General features: G+C 45.8%; 1 protein-coding gene and 1 long non-coding RNA gene across 3 annotated transcripts in view; one reads left to right on the top strand and one right to left on the bottom strand.

The window, feature by feature from the left end:
- Positions 1-14,367, bottom strand: part of LOC138283018 (uncharacterized) — a 137,278-nt gene that overhangs the window by 18,396 nt on the left and 104,515 nt on the right. The gene's annotated exons all lie outside the window — the stretch shown is intronic.
- LOC138283011 (zinc finger protein 135-like) overlaps positions 11,978-14,367 on the top strand; it is an 85,765-nt gene continuing 83,375 nt past the window's right edge. The window contains exon 1 of one of the 2 annotated variants that reach the window (XM_069221128.1): positions 11,978-12,340. The gene's annotated coding sequence lies outside the window, so the exon portion shown is untranslated. The remainder of the gene's footprint in view (positions 12,341-14,367) is intronic. The other variant, XM_069221129.1, reaches the window with a different exon arrangement.

Here is a 14,367-nt window from a genome sequence, read left to right on the forward strand (position 1 = left end):
AGGGAAATGATACCTCATTTCGGTTTTCTGCTCTCTTTAGAATCAGTTAGAGGAAGTCACTTCAACAATGAAGTAATTAAATTACTATGTTCATCTTTAAACATTGAGCAGAAGTTGCATTGCAGTTACCGCCCTGAAGCATCAGGACTTGTAGAGCAAGTGAATGGTACCCTGAAGTCATGACATGCAAAGATGTGTGCGTCCACAAATCTGAAATGGCCGGACGCACTACTGTTAGTTCTGATGAGTATGAGAGAGACACCCGACAGGAAGACTGGACTGACGCCGCATGAAATCCTCATGGGCAGAGCAATGGGACTCCCAGCGCTTCTTGCCAATGCTCTTGTCAACATAACAGATGATATGGTGTTGGACTAGTGCAAGTGTCTGGTTGATGTGGTTCGCTCTCTCTCTCATCAGATGGAGGCCACAACTGTGCAGCCATCCCAAGGCCACAGGCACACCCTGATAGCTGGAGACTGGGCTGTGATCAGAAAACACGTGATGAAGACTTGTTTGGAGCCCAGGTGGAAAGGGCCTCATAAAGTAGTACTGGCTACTACTACTGCTGTGAAGTGCGCAGGAGTTCCGAACTGGATTCATGCCAGCCATACTTGGAAAGTACCCGGTCCTTTGGATAATGAAGAAGAGTTGTTGAGAGTACCAACAACATCCGGACAAACTCCAGAATCTGAGAAGAAAGCTGGAGAATCAGAGACAGATTCTGAGCAGACCAAAGAAAATCCAAACACTCCTGTGAGACACGAAACGGAACACCTACAGGAGAGAGATTGTGAACCAACCTCAACCGACATAGCAGGAGAGTCTAGTCAGAGGGGGGCTCTCGCAAAAGCAGTCATGCTCAAGAGACAAGTAGAGCAAACTACAGACCCAGAGGAAGGAGTTGATTTGGATCAAAGTCAAACCGATTTGATTCCTCTAAAAGAAGTTGCAGCTACATCAAGTCAAAATCCTGCAGAATTCAGAAAAGCTGAAAGTCCAGCTTTGAAAAGAGGGTCAACGGAAAGGTGGTAAGTGGCCGGAGAAAAGAATCAATTATAGTATCAACAATCGAAGAAGAAGTAGACTCCGCAAGAACGGAAGATTTAAGTGATGGACAGTTAAATGGAGATTGAAAGCTGAAAAGAAAGAGAATTGCAAATCGAAGATACGCAGGTCCTGACTGGGCGTATGCTTCAACTAGCGATTGGCAAAGTGAATCTTTGTCTTTTGTTTTGATCATGAAATTCCAGGTCACGTTCTTTGGCACGTGAAGTAGGTCAATAAACTGAACTTTGAAAGTTTTGTGAAGCTGAAAAGTGAGAAGACAATTGAAGTAACCTGAAAAGACTTTTTAAATGAACTGATTTTGACAAGCTGCTAAACCAATTTTGACAAGTTACTTATTTTTTTGACGAAACGTTCTGGAAAAAAGACCGAAAGCTGTAAATATCTGCAAATAAGAAATTTGTTTTGCTCATAGATAATTTTTCCTTTTCCTTCTACTTTCTGATTCTTTACAGATCATGAGTAACTTAACGAGCAGATTAGAAAGAATAGGGGTTGTAAATATATAGTTCTTGGCTGAGCTATTGCATGCATGATAGTATGTTTGTCATTGACTGTGGATATGAGGTTATTGAATGAAGTTAGAGCCAATCATAATTCTGCTTTAGAAACTACCGCTACATTGACAGAGTTAGAGAAGTTTAGGTGGGATGAGAAATATTTGCACTTAGACAAACACAAGAAGATCTTTCATCTAATGTTTTCCATTGCTTATTGCAGGAGTATGTTGAGACAATGGATGTGAGAGAATGTTATGTTTATATGCAAATTCCTTCATCAGTACAGGAAAGGATTACCTATCATAGCTTGCCACTAGCGTATGGAATTAGATGCTGTCTTTTACTTACAAGGTTCTATAACCAAGAATACATCCAGTATTTATATTTGAATCATGATGTAGTGTTTTCATTTGTTGCCATTGTTAGGTACCTGAGTTGAGTAGCGAGGGAAAATAGCATAGAATTAGTGAGAGGTTTCTTTGAACCTACGTTGACATTTGGCACAGCTTACGCACACAGGGATAATTTGACATGCTTTCTTACACCCACATAAAAGAGCTTCCTAGATCATACTAATGACAGGAGGAAGGCATTAAAGGAGAAATCAGATAAGGGTTTAGTGAAAAGGGCATTTAGAAGTGATTATATATTTAGTGAAACTAAACCCAAGGGAAGTTAGCTTTAGATGCACAACATGTTGGGAAGCTTTGCATACACAGGCCAAAGTCTGGAACTGATACATTATTTGTAGGAACGTGTGAATGTAGACATGTGTTTCTCTTCCAGGGTAAATTGGCTTTTATGTTAAATGGACAAGACCCAGCAATTCCAGGTGTTTATTACATCTGTGGACCAAATGCTTATTACCGTCTTCCAAGAGGATCGTATTGTATGTTACTTGGGGATAGTTTTCCCAAAGATTTATCAAATTGAAAACTTAAATGAGACACCTAAACAAAATGAATTAGACCTTGCTAGACCAAAGAGAGAATCTTACTCTGGCATAATTGGAGATATATTTGGAGCAAAGATTCCCTCAGTGGGAGTTATCCTAATTCCATGACAATTCGAACGTTATCCACTATTGTGGATAACGTGTTGTCTAGTTTTTCAGGAGCCATGATCCTAATGGACACAGAAATGGCTGCAGTAAGATCCACGACTCTTCAGAACCCCCTTGCGTTAGAGATCCTTTTAGCAAAGGAGGGCAAAGTGTGCAAAATGCTGAAATCGCAACATTGTTACACATTTATATCTAATAATAGTAGAGAAATTAGAGGCTTTACTAACAATTTGACTAATGTTAACTCTGACTTGGAAGTGCTGAAAGAACCCGGAATTTGGGAAAAGGGTGGCAAGGGTTTTGCTTCTGTGAGAAATTGGTTGGGCAACCAAGGGAGAGCGATAATCATGAAAATAATACAGGTAATGTTGATTATTGTGATTTGTATAATTGGATTATGGAGAATTCGTAAAATGTATAATGTGATTAAAATTAAGAAATTGAAAAATGATCAGAGGAGGGAAGAAATTAAATTAGAAAAGTACTTTCGAGAGAATTCGGGAAAGAAAAGGAATGTAAAGGGTTATGGTGAGGCAAAATTTTAGGTAAACAAAAATTGTGGCAAAAGGTGATGTAAGATGTGATGACACATTTAGTTATCAGAGGAGGGATTGTGAAAGCCGAATTAATTACTAATACATTTGTATTGACTAATGGGTTCTACATGAATTCGGCTAACATAGAAAATAACTTGTACTTTGGAAAATGTGCCTACTTGCGTGGCTGCCAAAACCAGTGTAATATTTAATAATAAATTCACACGTATATTTTGGTTGATGTGCACACGTAGAATAAAGTGTATTAATGAGTTATACTAAAATATTAATGTAATGTATTTTCTTAAATAATAGAGCTTTTGATCAATTACGAGGTTTGAACCTATTGGACAAAGCCTCATGTTAAGTTCTACGGCCTAATAAACGTTCGTAAATATCTTGTGAAAGTAGAGAATTGATAATGCACATTGTTCACGCTGTGCTGACCAAGCGATTTGTTCATGTCTTAAACTTTCTCATGAGAACCGCTGGTGAAGATGTTCTGTACTAGAAAATGCTACTTTGTAACCTTGATATGTGACACAGAAATGTTCTCAGGAGTTAACAATGGATGCACTGACTGTAGCTAGGATTGCAACAAAAGTTACATGACAAACCTGACAATGGAAAGGGGAGAATAGGAGCAAATCATCAACGTGTGAAAGACTGTCTAGCTATAGTTTAGATTTAGAGTTTAGTTTTTATTGGTCCTACTGTAAACATATGATTTCCTGACCAATGACGGCGTGAGAAAATGTTTTCAAGAATTCAGAATATCCAGCCCATATTTTGAGGAATTGTTAGCCATTTCACCATTTTGACATTAGCTATTAGCCATTTGCTGTTTTCCATCTTCCCTGCCACCTTAGTTTATTCTGTTCTACTCTTGTCCAAGTCCTGTTTATGGAGCTCTGCAGCTTCAGATGACTTTTTTCCCCATTAACCATCCTCATAGAGGAATCGCACTAACCCTGATTTCTTTGCTTTTAGAACCCTCCTCGTAGAGAGGTTGTTTTAATGCTGATTCCCAGCTTGATAACCATCCTTGTAAAGAGGTTGTGTTAATGCTTATGTCTTAGCTTAATTACCTTTTTGTGGTTCAGTTAACTTAGAGCTTAACCGTGGCCGAGCCATTTTCCTTTATTACCCATTGCTGACGGTGACCAGATGGCTGTCCAACTGATGAAGAGATTGCGGCTTGCTGACCCACTTGAGGAGAGGTATACTGAAATGCTACTGCTTTTGCTGTATGCTTTATTCTTCATTTAGGTACCAACAGCTATTTTGATAGAGCCCTAGTTAGATGTTTTCCAAATTATCTTTTGACTAAATTACTTTTGCGTGAAGTCCAAACATGCCATTGTAATCGGAGGGTTAGTTAGAGTTTCACGGGCTTACAAATGTCATTAACTAAGTATTGATTTTCTTCACCTGTTGAATCTAGATGTATGCTATCTCTATTGTTCAGTTATTGATGCTATTGCTTTGTACTGTAACACTTGAATGTCTAATTATCAGTGCACTAGTTAAAGCCTGTGTTGTTTGTATATGCTTATCATTTGGTATTGAGACTCATCTATGTGATATTAGCATTGTTAATATAGAGAAATAAACTTTCAAAATGTTACTAAAAGGTGTGGCTATTCATGACTACCTGGGTCATGGTGCGTGTAGGTTACTGTCTCAAAGTCTTTGAAATTGATTTGTTATTCATATGTTGTTGCTGATCAGTATATGAGTAAGGATTGGGACTTATGGTGGAATCACTCTATGCGTAGTCAAACGGTCCATCGAACCTCTAACACGTCCCCTTATAAATAAATTACCAGAGACCAAATGAGGTCAGACACGCTCACAGAACCTCTCTGGCTCCCAGCAGACTCTCTATCAGTGTGACATAATTGCTAGAATGGAATGAAAGCTTGGTTTAGAATGTTGGAGTTCACAGGTACACGCGGAGCAATAAAACGTGTTGTAGGAAAGTACCATCTTGCCTGGCATGTTACTCCCATTTTTCACTGTATATATGTTGTTTTAGTTGTATGTGTCACTGGGACCCTGCCAGCCAGGGCCCCAGTGCTCATAAGTGTGCCTGAATGTGTTACCTGTGTAGTGACTAACTGTCTCACTGAGGCTCTGCTAACCAGAACCTCAGTGGTTATGCTCTCTCATTTCTTTCAAATTGTCACTAACAGGCTAGTGACCAATTTTACCAATTTACATTGGCTTACTGGAACACCCTTATAATTCCCTAATATATGGTACTAAGGTACCCAGGGTATTGGGGTTCCAGGAGATCCCTATGGGCTGCAGCATTTCTTTTGCCACCCATAGGGAGCTCTGACAATTCTTACACAGGCCTGCCACTGCAGCCTGAGTGAAATAACGTCCACGTTATTTCACAGCCATTTTACACTGCACTTAAGTAACTTATAAGTCACCTATATATCTAACCTTTACCTGGTAAAGGTTAGGTGCAAAGTTACTTAGTGTGAGGGCACCCTGGCACTAGCCAAGGTGCCCCCACATTGTTCAGGGCCAATTCCCCGGACTTTGTGAGTGCGGGGACACCATTACACGTGTGCACTGCATATAGGTCACTACCTATATGTAGCTTCACAATGGTAACTCCGAATATGGCCATGTAACATGTCTATGATCATGGAATTGCCCCCTCTATGCCATCCTGGCATAGTTGGCACAATCCCATGATCCCAGTGGTCTGTAGCACAGACCCTGGTACTGCCAAACTGCCTTTCCTGGGGTTTCACTGCAGCTGCTGCTGCTGCCAACCCCTCAGACAGGTTTCTGCCCTCCTGGGGTCCAGCCAGGCTTGGCCCAGGATGGCAAAACAAAGGACTTCCTCTGAGAGAGGGTGTTACACCCTCTACCTTTGGAAAATGGTGTGAAGGCAGGGGAGGAGTAGCCTCCCCCAGCCTCTGGAAATGCTTTCATGGGCACACATGGTGCCCATTTCTGCATAAGCCAGTCTACACCGGTTCAGGGACCCCTTAGCCCTGCTCTGGCGCGAAACTGGACAAAGGAAAGGGGAGTGACCACTCCCCTGACCTGCACCTCCCGTGGGAGGTGTCCAGAGCTCCTCCAGTGTGCTCCAGACCTCTGCCATCTTGGAAACAGAGGTGCTGCTGGCACACTGGACTGCTCTGAGTGGCCAGTGCCACCAGGTGACGTCAGAGACTCCTTCTGATAGGCTCCTTCAGGTGTTGCTAGCCTATCCTCTCTCCTAGGTAGCCAAACCCTCTTTTCTGGCTATTTAGGGTCTCTGTCTCTTGGGATTCCTTAGATAACGAATGCAAGAGCTCATCCGAGTTCCTCTGCATCACTCTCTTCACCTTCTGCCAAGGAATCGACTGCTGACCGCGCTGGAAGCCTGCAAAACTGCAACAAAGTAGCTAAGACGACTACTGCACTCTGTAACGCTGATCCTGCCGCCTTCTCGACTGTTTTCCTGGTGGTGCATGCTGTGGGGGTAGTCTGCCTCCTCTCTGCACTAGAAGCTCTGAAGAAATCTCCCGTGGGTCGACGGAATCGTCCCCCTGCAACCGCAGGCACCAAAGAACTGCATCACCGGTCCCCTGGGTCTCCTCTCAGCACGACGAGCGAGGTCCCTTGAATCCAGCAAGTCTGTCCAAGTGACTCCCACAGTCCAGTGACTCTTCAGTCCAAGTTTGGTGGAGGTAAGTCCTTGCCTCCCCACGCCAGACTGCATTGCTGGGAACCGCGACTTTTGCAGCTACTCCGGCCTCCGTGCACTTCCGGCGGAAATCCTTTGTGCACAGTCCAGCCTGGGTCCACAGCACTCTAACCTGCATTGCACGACTTCCTAAGTTGTCCTCCAGCGACGTGGGACTCCTTTGTGCGACTTCGGGTGAGCACCGTTTCACGCATCCTCGTAGTGCCGGTTTCTGGCACTTCTGCGGGTGCTGCCTGCTGCTGAGTGGGCTCCTTGTCTTGCTCGACGCCCCCTCTGTCCCCAGACACAATTGGCGACATCCTGGTCCCTCCTGGGCCACAGCAGCATCCAAAAACCCTTAACGCACGATTTGCAGCTAGCAAGGCTTGTTGGCGGTCTTTCGGCGGGAAAACACTTCTGCACGACTCTCCACGGCGTGAGGGATCCGTCCTCCAAAGGGGAAGTCTCTAGCCCTTGTCGTTCCTGCAGAAACCTAAGCTTCTCCTGTCCAGTAGCAGCTTCTTTGCACCCACAGCTGGCATTTCCTGGGCATCTGCCCATCTCCGACTTGCTTGTGACTTTTGGACTTGGTCCCCTTGTTCCACAGGTACCCTCGACTGGAAATCCATCGTTGTTTCATTGTTGGTTTGTGTCTTTCCTGCAGAATTCCCCTATCACGACTTCTATGTCCTTTGGGGAACTTTAGTGCACTTTGCACTCACTTTTCAGGGTCTAGGGGTGGGCTATTTTTCTAACCCTTACTATTTTCTAATAGTCCCAGCGACCCTCTACAAGGTCACATAGGTTTGGGGTCCATTCGTGGTTCGCATTCCACTTTTGGAGTATATGGTTTGTGTTGCCCCTATCCCTATGTGTCCCCATTGCATCCTATTGTAACTATACATTGTTTGCACTGTTTTCTAATACTATTACTGCATATTTTGGTATTGTGTACATATATCTTGTGTATATTTGCTATCCTCACACTGAGGGTACACTCTGAGATACTTTGGCATATTGTCATAAAAATAAAGTACCTTTATTTTTAGTATATCTGTGTATTGTGTTTTCTTATGATATTGTGCAAGTGACACTAGTGGTACTGTAGGAGCTTCACTCGTCTCCTAGTTCAGCCTAAGCTGCTCTGCTAAGCTACCATTATCTATCAGCCTATGCTGCTAGACACCCTATACACTAATAAGGGATAACTGGGCCTGGTGCAAGGTGCAGGTACCCCTTGGTACTCACTACAAGCCAGTCCAGCCTCCTACACGTGTGATTTGGAGGTCCTCGTTCGGCCTAGTCATTGTTCCCGACAATGACTAGGCCGAACGCTGGGGAAGACGCTACAGGAATTACCAGGTATTATAGGTAATGTAGTCATGTTAGGTATTGTTTACTGTTTTTTATTGGCTGCTCTGTAATAAAGTGCAATGGATAGAGAAGCATACGCTGAAGCCTCCGGTCCTGCAATAGAATTATGCAAACTAGGAGTGTGTTTTTTTTTTCCTCGTGTGGATAGTTGTAGGAAAGTACCATCTTGCCTGGCATGTTACCCCCATTTTTCACTGTGTATATGTTGTTTTAGTTGTAGGTGTCACTGGGACCCTGCCAGCCAGGGCTCCAGTGCTCATAAGTGTGCCTGAATGTGTTACCTGTGTTATGACTAACTGTCTCACTGAGGCTCTGCTAACCAGAACCTCAGTGGTTATGCTCTCTCATTTCTTTCAAATTGTCACTAACAGACTAGTGACCAATTTTACCAATTTACATTGGCTTACTGGAACATCCTTATAATTCCCTAGTATATGGTACTGAGGTACCCAGGGTATTGGGGTTCCAGGAGATCCCTATGGGCTGCAGCATTTCTTTTGCCACCCATAGGGAGCTGTGACAATTCTTACACAGGCCTGCCACTGCAGCCTGCGTGAAATAACGTCCACGTTATTTCACAGCCATTTTACACTGCACTTAAGTAACTTATAAGTCACCTATATGTCTAACCTTTACCTGGTAAAGGTTAGGTGCAAAGTTACTTAGTGTAAGGGCACCCTGGCACTAGCCAAGGTGCCCCCACATTGTTCAGGGCCAATTCCCCAGACTTTGTGAGTGCGGGGACACCATTACACGCGTGCACTACATGTAGGTCACTACCTATATGTAGCTTCACAATGGTAACTCCGAATATGGCCATGTAACATGTCTATGATCATGGAATTGCCCCCTCTATGCCATCCTGGCATAGTTGGCACAATCCCATGATCCCAGGGGTCTGTAGCACAGACCCTGGTACTGCCAAACTGCCTTTCCTGGGGTTTCACTGCAGCTGCTGCCAACCCCTCAGACAGGTTTCTGCCCTCCTGGGGTCCAGCCAGGCTTGGCCCAGGATGGCAGAACAAAGGACTTCCTCTGAGAGAGGGTGTTACACCCTCTCCCTTTGGAAAATGGTGTGAAGGCAGGGGAGGAGTAGCCTCCCCCAGCCTCTGGAAATGCTTTCATGGGCACACATGGTGCCCATTTCTGCATAAGCCAGTCTACACCGGTTCAGAGACCCCTTAGCCCTGCTCTGGCGCGAAACTGGACAAAGGAAAGGGGAGTGACCACTCCCCTGACCTGCACCTCCCCTGGGAGGTGCCCAGAGCTCCTCCAGTGTGCTCCAGACCTCTGCCATCTTGGAAACAGAGGTGCTGCTGGCACACTGGACTGCTCTGAGTGGCCAGTGCCACCAGGTGACGTCAGAGACTCCTTCTGATAGGCTCCTTCAGGTGTTGCTAGCCTATCCTCTCTCCTAGGTAGCCAAACCCTCTATTCTGGCTATTTAGGGTCTCTGTCTCTGGGGATTCCTTAGATAACGAATGCAAGAGCTCATCCGAGTTCCTCTGCATCTCTCTCTTCACCTTCTGCCAAGGAATCGACTGCTGACCGCGCTGGAAGCCTGCAAAACTGCAACATAGTAGCAAAGACGACTTCTGCAACTCTGTAACGCTGATCCTGCCGCCTTCTCGACTGTTTTCCTGGTGGTGCATGCTGTGGGGGTAGTCTGCCTCCTCTCTGCACTAGAAGCTCTGAAGAAATCTCCAGTGGGTCGACGGAATCGTCCCCCTGCAACCGCAGGCACCAAAGAACTGCAACACCGGTCCCCTGGGTCTCCTCTCAGCACGACGAGCGAGGTCCCTTGAATCCAGCAACTCTGTCCAAGTGACTCCCACAGTCCAGTGACTCTTCAGTCCAAGTTTGGTGGAGGTAAGTCCTTGCCTCCCCACGCCAGACTGCATTGCTGGGAACCGCGACTTTTGCAGCTACTCCGGCCTCCATGCACTTCCGGCGATAATCCTTTGTGCACAGTCCAGCCTGGGTCCACGGCACTCTAACCTGCATTGCACGACCTCCTAAGTTGTTCTCCGGCGACGTGGGACTCCTTTGTGCGACTTCGGGTGAGCACCGTTTCACGCATCCTTGTAGTGCCTGTTTCTGGCACTTCTGCGGGTGCTGCCTGCTGCTGAGAGGGCTCCTTGTCTTGCTCGACGCCCCCTCTGTCCCCAGACGCAATTGGCGACATCCTGGTCCCTCCTGGGCCACAGCAGCATCCAAAAACCCTTACCGCACGATTTGCAGCTAGCAAGGCTTGTTGGCGGTCTTTCGGCGGGAAAACCCTTCGGCACGACTCTCCACGGCGTGAGGGATCCGTCCTCCAAAGGGGAAGTCTCTAGCCCTTGTCGTTCCTGCAGAAACCTAAGCTTCTCCTGTCCAGTAGCAGCTTCTTTGCACCCACAGCTGGCATTTCCTGGGCATCTGCCCATCTCCGACTTGCTTGTGACTTTTGGACTTGGTCCCCTTGTTCCACAGGTACCCTCGACTGGAAATCCATCGTTGTTGCATTGTTGGTTTGTGTCTTTCCTGCAGAATTCCCCTATCACGACTTCTATGTCCTTTGGGCAACTTTAGTGCACTTTGCACTCACTTTTCAGGGTCTTGGGGTGGGCTATTTTTCTAACCCTTACTATTTTCTAATAGTCCCAGCGACCCTCTACAAGGTCACATAGGTTTGGGGTCCATTCGTGGTTCGCATTCCACTTTTGGAGTATATGGTTTGTGTTGCCCCTATCCCTATGTGTCCCCATTGCATCCTATTGTAACTATATATTGTTTGCACTGTTTTCTAATACTATTACTGCATATTTTGGTATTGTGTACATATATCTTGTGTATAATTGTTATCCTCATACTGAGGGTATACTCTGAGATACTTTGGCATATTGTCATAAAAATAAAGTACCTTTATTTTTAGTATATCTGTGTATTGTGTTTTCTTATGATATTGTGCATATGACACTAAGTGGTACTGTAGGAGCTTCACTCGTCTCCTAGTTCAGCCTAAGCTGCTCTGCTAAGCTACCATTATCTATCAGCCTAAGCTGCTAGACACCCTATACACTAATAAGGGATAACTGGGCCTGGTGCAAGGTGCAAGTACCCCTTGGTACTCACTACAAGCCAGTCCAGCCTCCTACAATAGTCAACATATATTGTTGCAGGATAATGGGGTCTGATGTCAAAATAATGTAATATGTTGCTCTAGTGTATTAAAACCTAATTTAAAAATGTAAAACACACTTCCTTAACACAATGCAACCTCATGTGAAAGTTGCCATTGCTGTGCCTCAATGAGGTTCAATTATCGAAACTTCAAATGAAATGCTTTTGAAGTCAAAACGTGTATAATAAATTATTTATCTTCGAAGCTCGAGTCTCCGGAGCTCTCTGATGCATCTCTTTCTTTCTCTCTGATCATAAAACTGTCCCCGCCACTGTCCGTGTGCAGGGAGGGGTGCAACAAGCGCCAGCAGCAGCCCCGAGGTGCAGGGAACACTGGGGCCCGTGGGAGGAGGAGGCAGGGGCCCGAGGAGGCGGTGCTGCTGCTGCTGCTGGATGTGGAAGGGGAGCTCGGAGCAAGCAGCAAAGGTGCAGGCACCGCTGTGTTTGTTTATCTGCAGGTGTCAGCGTCTTGAACTGTTAGGGGGACTTGTCCCGTTCCAAGATGGCGCCGGGAGAAGCTTTCAATACCAGCGTCTGACCCCTGGAGTCCTGTGTGGCGGCCATCTTTAAACGGGATAACTCGTGCAGTAACTCGTTCGATCCGCTCTTTAACTCTATTCCTGGTGTCGGCTGAAGATGCAGGACAGGAAGTTCAGACAGAGGACTGTCCAGTCTAGAGTTAGAACTTCCGGTCAGTTCTCACCTGCTGCAGGTCCTGTGGCTCCTCCGGTCAGTGTTTTGCTTAATCTGGGTCCCAGTCATCCCGCAGGCAGCGTTCACCTGCTCCATGCCCACGGCTTCTAGGCGCTTTTGTGGTCCCCTGACCAGTCTGTGCTGCTGCCTCTGAGCCACCTGCCCTCCAGTGCTGCCCTGGACCCCCCAGACTCAGTGATCTGCGGCCCTCTACGGCCTCGGGGGAGAACGAGGACTAAAGCCTGGAGAGGTGAGAGGCCTGGACTGTGCCCCATGAGACTGTCTGGGTGAGGGAGTGAGGGCTTCTGTGAGCGGGTGATAGAGGAGGATGAGGGTGCAGAGGTGAGTGATGCAGGGCATTGCTGAAGGTCAGGGCAGGACATCTCAGGAGTGGTGTGTGGTGAGACATGGCTCATGGAAGAGATGAGGCATCACTGAGAGATGGAGAGTGACCATGCATGGGGATGTGTCTGGATATTACTGAGCACACTGATGCAGCATCACTGAGAGATGGAGAGCTGACCGTGCGTGGGATGTGTCTGGATATTACTGAAGAGAGATGCAGCATCACTGAGATTTGACGAGCTGAACATACATGGGGATGTGTCTGGATATTACAAAGAAGACAGATGAGGCATCACTGAGAGATGGAGAGCTGACCATGCATGGGATGTGTCTGGATATAACTGAGGAGAGAGATGCATCATCACTGAGAGATGGAGAGCTGACCATGCATGGGATGTGTCTGGATATTACTGAGGACACTCATGCAGCATCACTGAGGGATGGAGAGTTTACCGTGCGTGGGACGTGTCTGGATATTACTGAAGAGAGATGCAGCATTGCTGAGAGCTGGAGAGCTGAATGTGCAAGGGACGTGTCTGGATATTACTGAAGAGAGATACAGCATCACTGAGAGATGGAGAGCTGAACATACATGGGGATGTGTCTGGATATTACAAAGGAGACAGATGAGGCATCACTGAGAGATGGAGAGCTGACCATGCATGGGATGTGTCTGGATATAACTGAGGAGAGAGATGCATCATCACTGAGAGATGGAGAGCTGACCATGCATGGGATGTGTCTGGATATAACTGAGGAGAGAGATGCAGCATCACTGAGAGATGGAGAGCTGACCATGCATGGGACGTGTCTGGATATTACTGAAGAGAGATGCAGCATCACTGAGAGATGGAGTTCTGACCGTGCATGGGGATGAGTCTGGATATTACTGAAGAGAGATGCAGCATCACTGAGAGATGGAGAGCTGACCATGCATGAGATGTGTCTGGATATTACTGAAGACAGATGCAGCATCACTGAGAGATGGAGAGCTGACCATGCAGGGGATGTGTCTGGATATTACTGAGGAGAGAGATGCAGCATCACTGAGAGATGGAGAGCTGACCATGCAGGGGATGTGTCTGGATATTACTGAAGAGAGATGCAGCATCACTGAGAGATGGAGAGCTGACCATGCAGGGGATGTGTCTGGATATTAATGAGGAGACAGATGAGGCATGGTCACTGGAAGGATGCGATCCTGCGGCGTTTTTACATAGTTATGGATTTGCCACATAATCCATCATGTGCTGCACCATTTTCAGATTATAGCAACAAAAATGTGTTTAGAGCTCATGTGGATCAAAATTTGCTACAAAAATGCAGAGACCGATGTTACTGTGCAGGTGGGGCACTTCCTAAAACGTCATTGTTTACCTTTCAGTTGCATAGTGCTGCATTTGGGTATCAAACTAGTAATAATACAGTTAAAAATAATAAGCGGACACTATCACAGAAGGTGCCAAATTATGTTGCATAAATTGTCAATTTCTTGCTGCATAATAAAGTGCCACATAATTTTGTCTTGTCTTGCTTTATAATTTCGTTTGATGACGACTGGCTTTGGGTCACCAACCCTGATAGGCAATAGTTTATATAGTATTAAGGAGAGACATGCAGCATCTCTGAGCGACCGAGAGCTGAGCATGTTGGAATGTGGCTGGATATACTAAGAAGACAGATGTTATGTCTGAGATGGGGCAGGACCCTGATTGGGAATGTGGTTATTCATTGCTGAGCGTCTCACTTTTACGTATTTAGGATTAGGTCACTGTATACTATCAACACTTTATCTGTCTTGTATTATAATATATGCATCACATATTTCTTTTCACATCACCTCAGGTTAGCGAGTACTGAGCAGGCCAATGAAAGCTCTCTTCATTTACTTTTGAGGTGGTGGGCCTCATCCTGTCTGCACGCCACCCATCT

Source organism: Pleurodeles waltl, chromosome 2_2 (genome assembly GCF_031143425.1).
Source record: "Pleurodeles waltl isolate 20211129_DDA chromosome 2_2, aPleWal1.hap1.20221129, whole genome shotgun sequence".
NCBI classification, from domain to species: domain Eukaryota; kingdom Metazoa; phylum Chordata; class Amphibia; order Caudata; family Salamandridae; genus Pleurodeles; species Pleurodeles waltl.